The sequence below is a fragment of the Akebia trifoliata genome, chromosome 3 (assembly GCF_017979445.1).
Source record: "Akebia trifoliata isolate Shusen 1 chromosome 3, ASM1797944v1, whole genome shotgun sequence".
Taxonomy (NCBI): Eukaryota; Viridiplantae; Streptophyta; class Magnoliopsida; order Ranunculales; family Lardizabalaceae; genus Akebia; species Akebia trifoliata.
The window spans coordinates 49,157,173-49,168,348 of record NC_141377.1 but is presented as its reverse complement, the minus strand read 5'-3'; the positions used below and the strand labels follow the sequence as shown (position 1 = coordinate 49,168,348).

At 34.8% G+C, this 11,176-nt stretch overlaps 1 long non-coding RNA gene across 1 annotated transcript; it reads right to left on the bottom strand.

Moving 5' to 3' along the window:
- Positions 1–668: 668 nt before the first annotated feature.
- Positions 669–5,609, bottom strand: LOC147407616 (uncharacterized). Its single transcript, XR_015176837.1, has 2 exons — positions 4,894–5,609; positions 669–4,728 (listed from the first exon to the last, which is right to left on the bottom strand). It is a non-coding gene; the product is annotated as an uncharacterized LOC147407616 (long non-coding RNA).
- Positions 5,610–11,176: the final 5,567 nt, after the last annotated feature.

The following is an 11,176-nucleotide window of genomic DNA, read 5'->3' as shown; positions in this document are numbered from 1 at the left end:
ATATATCCACCCCTTTACATATGACTGTCAAAGGGCGAGTTTAATCTGGGCTTCATTGAGCCCGAGACTAATGGGGCTCAACCTAAACCAGCCTATACCCATATCGGGTCTAAGTATACTAAGCCTAGCCCAGTTCTTATGGGCTCCGGCTTGCTTCGGGCCGGATTGCATGACTAAAATTCTATATTTTTAATGAAAAATATACTTTCCAATTATTATTAATAAATTTTTTTTTTTTTATGCTTGAAGATTATCAAATTGAATTTGAAATTAATGTCTTATTAATCTATAATTATCATAGATGAGATCCGGCCTGAATAACATAACCAAAATTCAATATTTTTAATGAAAACAATATACTTTTCAAATAATTTTATTATTATTTTGTGTATTTAAAGTTTATCATCTTGGAACACACACAATAAAATCGACATATCATACATGACATGCAACAAAATTCTATTATCATGTCAATTTGATTCAGAAGTCCCCCACAAAATTCAATATACGCATGTGTTTATTATCGAAGAGAATCCCAATTTGGATCCACGTCGAAAATTCTTGCTGTGGATTTTGATATATTTGTGGGCTTTGTGGGATGGATTTTAAACCGAGGAACACTAGTTAATCGATTTCCATATAGTTAGTGTGAGACCAGGGAAAATCAAACCAAGTTCAAAATTAGTCATGATTGGTTGATTCCTAGAAGAGCAATACATTGATTGATGGATTTGTAGGGCTAGGAATCGATCCTTGCAAGCACCTGTTTGGGGCCACAAAGATCTACACAAAACTAAGTTATTGACCCACCACCGTCAGAAGGCAAACCAAACGCAAAATGATTACATATGCACCTTTCAAGTGCTCACTTGACCTGACATTTAGGAGACTAACTTGATTGATACCCAAGCCAACAAATGATCTCCATGTAGAATGGGCGATGTGTGAGATTTGATTGTCTAGTCTTCGATCTCGAGAAAAGCCTATCAAAGAAGTTGGTCATTGCTTGCCGAACTGAGCTACTTGTCTAAGAGAAGCGGGTGTGGACATAGTCAAAGCCCTCCTAGAAGGCAGAATAAGGTGAGGTAAAAACGACTTCTTATCAATCTCAGTGGAAACAGGTGAGTTGGCCGAAGCCGCACATGATGATAGGTATAGTTCCATATATCGATCCAGATATCCAACCAACAGTCCGAACAATCAGTCCAAGTGAACAAAGGCCCCGGGGCATGCATCTGATCTACGACCACCCTTGTCTTTCGCAAGGCTCCAGCTTCAGCATCAACATAGACTTTGGCATCAGGCACCAGAATTTGTTTCTAAAGTGCTTTTGGCCTCCCTTTTTTAAGCATTTTCTGTCGCAAAACACTATATGAAAAAGGGGTAAATTCAACGTGACTCTTTTAAACAATTTAGCCCTTAACGTCGAATTCACCCCTTTTTTCACGTAGTGACACGTACGTCTGCATACCCGAAAATGTTATGGCCAGGATACCATGCAGTAAGATAGGAACTTAAAAATCTATAAATAGATAACAAAAGAAGGCAAATACACATAAGCTTGACTGAACTATTAGAAATTAATTTTTTATAAGAAAACTCTTGGTGCTGACCAAACAGTTTTGTTTCTTAAAGGTCTTTTAAATTGCAACCCTTGCCTCTTGAATTTTGGCTAAAGGTTCATTTGACATCTGCAGATCTTCGCATTTTAATTTTAAATGGTGTCTTGAACACCATTTGAACTCCTATAAAAAGGGGCTGATTTCATTCATTTGGACACAATTGAATCACACAAGTCAATTGGAAATAACCTTCTCTTTGTTCTAAACACAAAATTGTCTTAGTTGAATAATTTTCTTTTTACAACATTTTGGTATTTGGAGTAGCCCGACTAAATTCATAAATCTACAACAAGAATTTAGAATTGATCTATTGCAACTTGGAATCTACTTTGCCAGTAACCTGTCATTAATCATATTTATGTGTTGGGAACACATCGATATAAAGAACACTATCTCTCGTGCATCATATCAATGTAACGAATATATATTAGTAATCCTAATTTTAATTATTGGAAAACATTACCTCATTATTTTTAGATATTTGAAAGACATTATAAATTATGGTTTGCATTATTTTGGATATCTTAAAAGGACATAAAGGAATGTAGTGCTAGAAATTAGATAACTGATCTGCAAAAATTCAAAATCAACTAGTAGATGGATATTCACTTTTGGAGGTGCAACAATCTCATGGGAACAAAGAAGCAAACTTGCATTACACATTCAACTATGAAATTAAAATTTTTCATTCTCTTGAAGATATGTGGAAAAGAAGTAGATTAGTTATGAAATTTATTTCTAGAATAAAAATATATTTCATTAATGGCTAAACCATTTCCATCCATATCTATACATTTTAAGAGTAAGGCAACACTATCAAGGGTTATAGTAAAACATATAATGAAAAAACTAGATAAATTAAGACATAATTATGTAAAACAACTACTGAGAGGTGGAATAATCTCTATAATGGGAATTAGATCTGCCTAGTACCTGTTTAATCTTTTTGTTAGAAGTTTTGGGAAAGACGGTGTATAAGATGTCAACCTGCATGGATTTAAAGCCAATTATCTAAACAATCATGGGTCTTGTTAACGTGTGCCCTAAGGGCACAAGTTAAAGTGCAATAAATACACTTAGAAAATTGTGTTTTGTATAAAAAATACAACTAAAAAGGTCTTTACCATAATGCCCTCAGATACTTATTCCCAAGATGTATTTATTGCATTTTAATGTGTCCCCTTAGCAAAACCCAACAATCATTTCTAACCCGAACCCAACCTAATATTTAGTTATTCAATGTTTAGGTTTGATGTAAGTTGACTCTAGCCCCGATTAGATTAATAACATAAATGAAAAGAAAATGCTGGAATGACACAAACGGAGACACAAAGGTGACACAAGTGATGTGGTGGCGCGCACATAACTGTAGATGCTTTTTACTCGTATCTCGCAGAAAAGCATCTACGGTTATGTGCACGCCACCACATCATTGTGTCACCTTTGTGTCACCCCAGCATGACTCTAAATGAAAATAATTATTTTAAGTAGATGCACATGTTACTCTTCAATCTTTACAAGCATTCCATCAGCACCGACCTTCCCCCAAAAATTGCATATGGTGATCTATCTTGAATCATCCTTAACTTATGAGGTATTCCTCCACAATGCTAATTTTCTCTCTAATTTCATTGAACAATACATTATTATCTAGTGATAAGGAAAAGTAAAGGACCTAATTTCTCGCCCTAAATTGTATTTTGACTATAAATGGTTAGTTTAATTATCCATAAAATACCATAAAGGCCTAAATTTAAGGAAGATTTATGATGCAAAGTGTTTAAGGATGAGATATATGAATGCTATGGGAATGATGGACCAAAGCCTCACACCCTGTCAGTTGGATCATCCACATCAACAATGTCGATAACCATCTGCATACTTCAAGAGACTGACAATGTTCCTTTCTGGAAATCCAATAGGGAAGTCAGCTTAGCAATTGATGGTTTCTACTGTTTTTCACTCTTTGTTATTCACCTGACCACTAAAGTCTAGCTTAGAGTTCAAGAAAACTTATACTAATTCTATGGCAACCTTATTAATTATTATTTTCTTTGCACCTATATTTTAATTCTTACCCCTTTTAATTCTCTATGCATGAGCAATGAGCCAATGAAGGAATATACGAGTTGAAGATTCTAAATGAGTAAAAAGAAAGTATCAAGGAACATAAATTGAAAGGATGAAAGTGGATATATATGAACTAACCTTCAACAACATAAAATGTAAATATGGGGAGAATTGAATGGAGGAACCCCAATCTTTGGGATAAGGCTTGATTGATCATGAATATGTAAACCACATAATGTACAAAAGTATATATCATTTTTAGGGTTTCTCACACATCCCCAACAATTTTTTTTAATCATTTCTTCAATGTTTTATAAACTACATGAAGCAAATTGTCCACCAAAATTATGGGGAAAAAATTACAATTTATTAAATTAAAATTAAAAGTAAAAGATAAAATCAATTAAAGGAATATATAACAATATACCCCTAATACTATACATAATATATAATTTAACAATATTGAGTGTGTGTGGCAGCTCAAAGTGGTACATCAATGGCACGTTCATCATTTGGTGAAATGTGTTTTCAGTCATGATTACAAACCTGAAAAACCAGGTTGATCAACATCTTGAAATAAATGAGAATTCAACCACCCAAAACTATCATTGAGGTTTAAGGTGGGCCCATTTTATGGTGTTTCTTCCACCCCATGATCTGCATGTTGCAGATATGTACCAGTAGGACATAAATAGATCATTTTCATCATCTACCAGTCCACCATCCACCTTATTATGGTACTCAAATTCTTAAAGTATTTGAAAACAAAACCACCCTTGGAACCATACTTAGTGGAGCAACAGCTGGCAATCTTTAATGCAGCCATTATGACTCCAATACTTAGAAGGAAACCCTAGAAGAGAATAAGTACTGCAAAAGTTAGAAAGTAGAAACCCTTTTATTCTCTCTCAAACTCTGGAACAAAGAACAAAATGAAACTAGGGTTTCAAAGGACATCTTGTTAGGTAAGTTCAGCCAAGTAGAACACAACCATCAACTTTAATATATGTAATTGACATCAGTATATAGTGTAAACCTGCAAATAGAGAAGATGAGATTACCAAAAAACAAAAACAAAAAATGAAATAATTTAACAAATAACAAACAAAGGGCATCAAAGTCACACAAATTGAAAGAGATGGTGGTGAATAAAAAAGATGGATGTTGGTAGTAAAATCAAATGGGTAGTTCTGAATTTTACCTCAAATAAACTTGTATGAATATGAGAGACCAAGATGAAATGAAACAACAGAGATCTTCAAATGGGTTTTACAAAGAGAAGCTAAAAGAGCTTGGTTGGCAGGATGTCCACCTCCATTAACCAGAAGAAAAGTATATAATAATAAATAAATAAAAAAACAAGGGATGATGAGTCCTTCTTGTTTGGAGGTGGACAGAATGCCAAAAAACTCTGTAAGAAACCCTTTGATAAACCCACATGAAACAAAGTCACTTTTCTTCTTCTCTTCACCTAGAGAACATTTTTTTTAGGGTGTTAAAAGGGTGAGAAATAGGAAGAGATGGGAGAGAAAAGTTGGATGGGGAATTCTATTTAAGGAGAAGGGATGTAATGGTAGAAAAAGTTGTGGGTGGGGATTCTATTTAAGGAGAAGAGATGTAATAGGTGTATAGTAAATAAGAGAGAGAGAGAGAGAGTTTAGAAAACAGGTAGGATTATTCCTTCTCCCTGACATTGAATAAGGAGAAGAACAATCCCTCTCACTCTCCATAACCTCGTTACTGATGCAAACACTCATAATCAATCTTTCATGCCTTTCTCACCTCCCTATTAATCCCTTCTCTCCCTCGTTCCTGATGCAAAGTGCAAACAACACAAACCCTCGACACACAAAACATGTTTTTTGACACAAAAAAAATAAAAATAAAAATAAAAAATTGTCTGATTAAGGAAGCTTCTTCTTGTTTCCAAGAAAAATAATTTCACATTTAAGCTACTTCTAAATTGACATAAAGTATGCTTCATACCTGACAGATTGTCCATCCATAAGTCAATCTGGACCATCCTTTGGTGGGCCACCCATTGTACGCTGATTGATCACATTATATTGGTTCTCTTAATCTTTTATAGAGGTAGCTTATCTGTGATCAAGCTTTCAATAATTCTTCGAATGTAGTGATGTAGAAAAGGTGGCCCCATTTGCGAACGGTGTAGATCAATGATCAAATTTTGAATGTATAGGAGGAACTGCGACGTACGATGCATGATTTCCTATGCTCATAGTAGCCATCATTTTGCATGTCCCACCTGATAAATTTTTAGGGAATCTTGGGCGATAAAATCGATCAATTTTGTCCAGTTATCATTGGATAAGTGAGACTTCAGTACTGCTGGGAGTTGGGTAGCTACACAACTTTAGTTATCCTTTGCATACCACATGGCATTCTACTCACAAATGACTGCTTATCCCACTTTCTAGTTACCTAATGCAATGGATCGGATCAAATCTGTTCTGATCCAAATAACTTTGAATCTAGATTGAGGATTTCGATTTTGATGAGGATCCAATCCAATAACCTATTGACTTGGTTCTATATCAACCATGTCCAGTTGAGTCCTAATTGATAATTTGTGTGAAAATACAACTGGTATCTCAAATTGGGATGAACTCAAGAGTGTTTATTTTATTGATCTGAACTCAAAAGAGTGTTATTAAATCGTAATATTGTTATTGAATAAAAACTCAATCCAATAAGAGTTTGCTCCGATGCTTATTAGATTGGTACCAAGTCCAATCCAATCTGAGATCAGATTGGTCCCAATCATTGACAGTCCTAAGTAAGCCTTTTTGTCAAATTGGACTGCTTACATGGAATGATATTTCATAAGATGGTTAAATGCAATGGATCCCTAGGAAACTGTGGGTATTGATCGTTTGATCTTGGGAAATTAATCTGTATGTTTCTTATTTTGGTGCTTGTCTGTCATTCTTGACCATTATATGATGAGCCATTCTAAACTGAAATCCTACGACACTGTGTTCAACATTGTGCCTGACTTGGTGGTGCATACGTATCTCGAGGAACAACATCTATGGTCTATACACACTATCACATCAGGGCAGTGTTAAACACAGTGTTGTTGGATGTAAGTTTCAAGGAAAAAATCCTGAACTGACTTACTAGGACATTGTGCTAACGTAGCAGTTCGTGCAGAACAATATATGAATTCCTCGAGATACAAGTGAAAAGATCTATGATACCGTGTGTGCTGCCACGTCAATGCAATGTTCTACTAAGTCAATGTAGAATGGCTCATAATCAAGAGATACTAAGACCATCCATGTGCCATATGCCATATGCTACATCAATCTTGACCATTTTAAAATGCTTATTCCACAGCCTTAATCACTCATTACATCATTAAAATTTGGGGTAGTTTTTGTTGCACCCTCCATTAAACTTAAGTGCAGCTCTATACTGAATGCACCTTCATAAGTTATACAATACTTGATGAATGCACCTCCCCTATCTAAGTGCACCTACCAACTAAACCTAGAACTCTACCTTTCTTCATCTTCTATCTTCCCATCATATTCGTCTCCTCTATTGGGAAATGAACCACTGCTACATTTTCTCCTCTTCTATGTAACAAAACAACCAAGTGAACATTAAATCTTTTCGTTTCATCTTCATTTGTATTTTCTATTGTTATGAAAAAATAATAAAACATTAAAAATATATGATTTGATTGTGAGATAGAAGCAATGTATATCAATTGATTGTTAAAAAATGTAAGAACCCAAACCATTTCATGATAATATTAGTCAAAAAAATTCGAGTCCAGTGTTCACATGGCTTAGGCCATGTCAATGGCCCCTATCAACCCATATAGTGGTTCTAGGCTTTTTATATGTGTCAACAGGGGCCATATGTCATGCCCAAACCATGTCGATAGGTGCCCATTGACACAGTCATTTTCATGTCGACATTGGTCTGTTGACACTTAAAAATCTGCCAAAAAAAAGCATCTATATTACATCATTTTCTTGTCTTCTGCTCAGTTAATTCATGAGTTCATTGAGTTTATTTTGAGTTCATCATTCCCTTAATATTAAGATCATTGAGTATTTGACTTCAAAGGTGAATCTGTTGGGAAAAAAAATGGCTTTCAGCTTAAATCTATCTCCATTGAAGCAATTTGTAAAAAAATTGAACTTATAACATCTAGAGCAGTGGAATCGACCGAAAAGATAAGAACGTGAGTTTTTCAATTCATCCTCTATAAGAGGTTAGGACTTTTCATTTAAAAGTGGTTGATGCACATATAAAAAATAGAGGGACATAAAAGAGAAAGGAAAATGTGATTGTGACTTTAAAATTGACATCGTTTCACACATTGTTGATGTAGATGTGGGTGTTGAACCATTGTTGCTTTTATTCAAGAAACTAGTCAAAAGCATCTATGGTTATGTGTGCACCTCCATGTCAGCAATGTGTGAAACAATGTCAGTTTGGATGTCACTCCAACATGACTTATTGTTGTAGAATAATGCCAAAGTGACCTCAAGATTGTACCTCATAAAAAAACATTTATGGTTCCTACACCCTTCCACGTCTAAAGGGTAAGATATGAGGTCACTCCAGCACGACTCATGGTTACAAAGAGCATCAGGTTTGATCGTTAGTTTATCACGACTCTAATTAAAAAAAAAAAATCATGATTTCTTGAATCTATGATTCTAGCACAGGCCTCGTCAAGGGGCGTGTGTTAGATAGGGGCATCAGACAATCATTACTCAAGAAGAGAGAGTGAGAGATTGCGATTTGAAATGTTACCGTTTTGACCTGCGATAAGTCTTACTCGCTCTGCCGACGACCTAGGGTCTTTGTTTTCTTTGACCTAGGCACCTAGCTAGCTTCCCCTACCCGTTCCCTTGTCTTGCACCCTCGCATTTATGATTCTTCAAACAAGCACCCCTCAACAAGTAATGCAATCAATAGTTAACCCCCCCCCCCCTCCTCTCTCTCTTTGTTAAAATCTTCTCAAAAGATCAAAAAACCCATCTCTTTTTTTTTTAAAAATTAGGGTTATGATGGAATAATCGTTGTAGCCAAACTACTCCTTTGAGAAATCCTACTTGCAAATGATCCTAGCCATTGCTTTCCTTAATTCTCATGCATGTTATCTTTCTTTTCGTGCATATTTGTAAGCTTCACAGCTAACTTAATTATGATAATCCGATCTTGAACTTCAGGGAGTTTGGTGATCCAACTCCACACCTCTGTTGTGCATTATGTAACACTCTTTGTAGCATGGATCCTCTATCAAACAGACGATTAGGATTAGAGGAAAAACATAAATTTTTTCAAGATTAATATTGTCTTTTTAGGGATTAATACTCTTTTTTGTAGAGCAACTCCAACCCATGTCTTTAAATTTTTCCTCATAATTAGCATTTTCTCTAAATTTAGAGAAGATACTTATCTCCAAATAAATTTAAACTCCAACTAACCCCTTCTCTAAAACACTATTCCTTCACTTGTTGCTCATCATTACAGGGGCTTTTTATGGCATTAGAGTAATGTTTTTCATCTAGGGGTGATAATCTTAATACAATTCGTGAACACGACTCAAAAATGACACAAAATTAGTGGGCTTAGGTCAAGCTTAATTGGGATTGATCATAATAATGTCGATCCATCTAACACGATTAATAAATGGGTCATGTTTATATTAGGGACGTCAACCCGCTTACCTTGTTTTAACACATTCAATTATTGTGCCATTAACATGTAGTTTTAAATCATGAAACATAAGAGGTATGTTAAATATCAATAATTATTTAAGAATTTTTAAAATTACCCAATTTTAAACTAAAATTTCCTAAATTTTTTTTATAACCCATTTTTTTTCTTCAAATTTTATAAAATATAGAGTGTTTAAGATATTTTTCAAATAATTAAAGATTAAGTTTTTAGCTTGATGAAGGAAAATACCTTCCTTACTAAGTTAGTAGGGAAAGTTTCTTGACTGTATTATCTTGTGGCATCCAAAAACATGATCCGATGCCATAGGTATGCAAAGGACAAAATTATAAGAAAGTTGATTTTTTTATTTTTTCACTTTGTTGTGGTGGAAATGGAACTTGTTTTCTCACTTAAGATTACAATTTTATTGAATAAATTATACAAGTCAAGTCAAGTTGCCTATTTAATAAATGTGTTAAGTAGAGGTTCAAATTTTCGACATGATTTTTAGATAGTTAGGGTTTGGGTTGGGCAAATTTTCAGAATATCCTTATCTCAACATGATACGACACATTGCCACCCCTACTTTCATCCATAAAAAAAGTGCATTGGCAGACCTTCAAAAGTAGTGTTTCCAAAGCCTTCCGTCTCTTATGCATATTTTTCATTTGTTTCAATTTGAAATATTGATTATGTCTGTCCGCATAGGCTCGTGTACCGGTTTAGTGTTATGATTTGGGCCATATTTGCCTTGGATTGAATTAATTGATCTTGGGAGAAATGGTTATGAAGATTTTGTTCATCCACACCATGAATTTCATTCTCCAATGGGCTTTCGTAAGGGGGTATAGATAGATATCCATGGGTCAAAAGATTGTACAGTCGTTCACAAACGAGGAGATAAGGAACTTGTTAGTTATCCAACTCCCTGAATTACAGAATTTGAAATTGTATGGATCACATTAATTCTTCCAGGCAACAGTTCGAAAGAAGACCTTTGTTTCCCAGCACAAGGGAATTTTAGGTGGGACCCGATAATCAAAATGGATTATTATAAAACATCACGTTTACATGACTCAACCTTGCACACATTTTTTTTCCCTAAATTCTTTTTAAGAGTTAATAATAAACTGACTCGAAAAAAAAAAACACACTCAAAATTTAGTCTCTGATGGGTTATGTGGACAGAATCTCGCAATTCAAGGAGGAATCGAACCTTTACAGGATCCTGATCTCCTTAAAGACTTTCTTCAACTTTCCATGATACTCGATTCAAGTTCTTTATTTACTTATTTTAATGGAAAACTGGCTTGTTAGACACCCTTAATGATTGAGATTGACTCTCTTTGTAATGGTAGGTATCGAATTCAATCCAACGTATCGAAAGTCTATGAAGTATTAATTTTGATCAACTTTCTTGTCCATTGGACTTTATGGGCGAGGGAAAAAACTTTGAAGCTAGCAGGTTGTTTCAAAATTTTGAAGAAACTCTCCCCATTGGACTACCCGTGACATTTTGAAGGAGGTATTCCAAAATTTCGTGAAAATATATGGGGATGTGAAATAATTTTAAACACCCCAGGTGTGTCTTGTAACGAAGAGGATTCGTTCAAAATTTTCGGACTAGTGAGTAAGTGAATGGATTGAGGGGGAACAGGTAGAACGGCTCCATGCATGGAAATCCTCACTTTTCATGATTGTGAGCTCTCTAGACTTCGAACAGTATCCAATATCTCTCTTGAAGCTTAAAATAGCTTCCTAGTTATACAACAGTC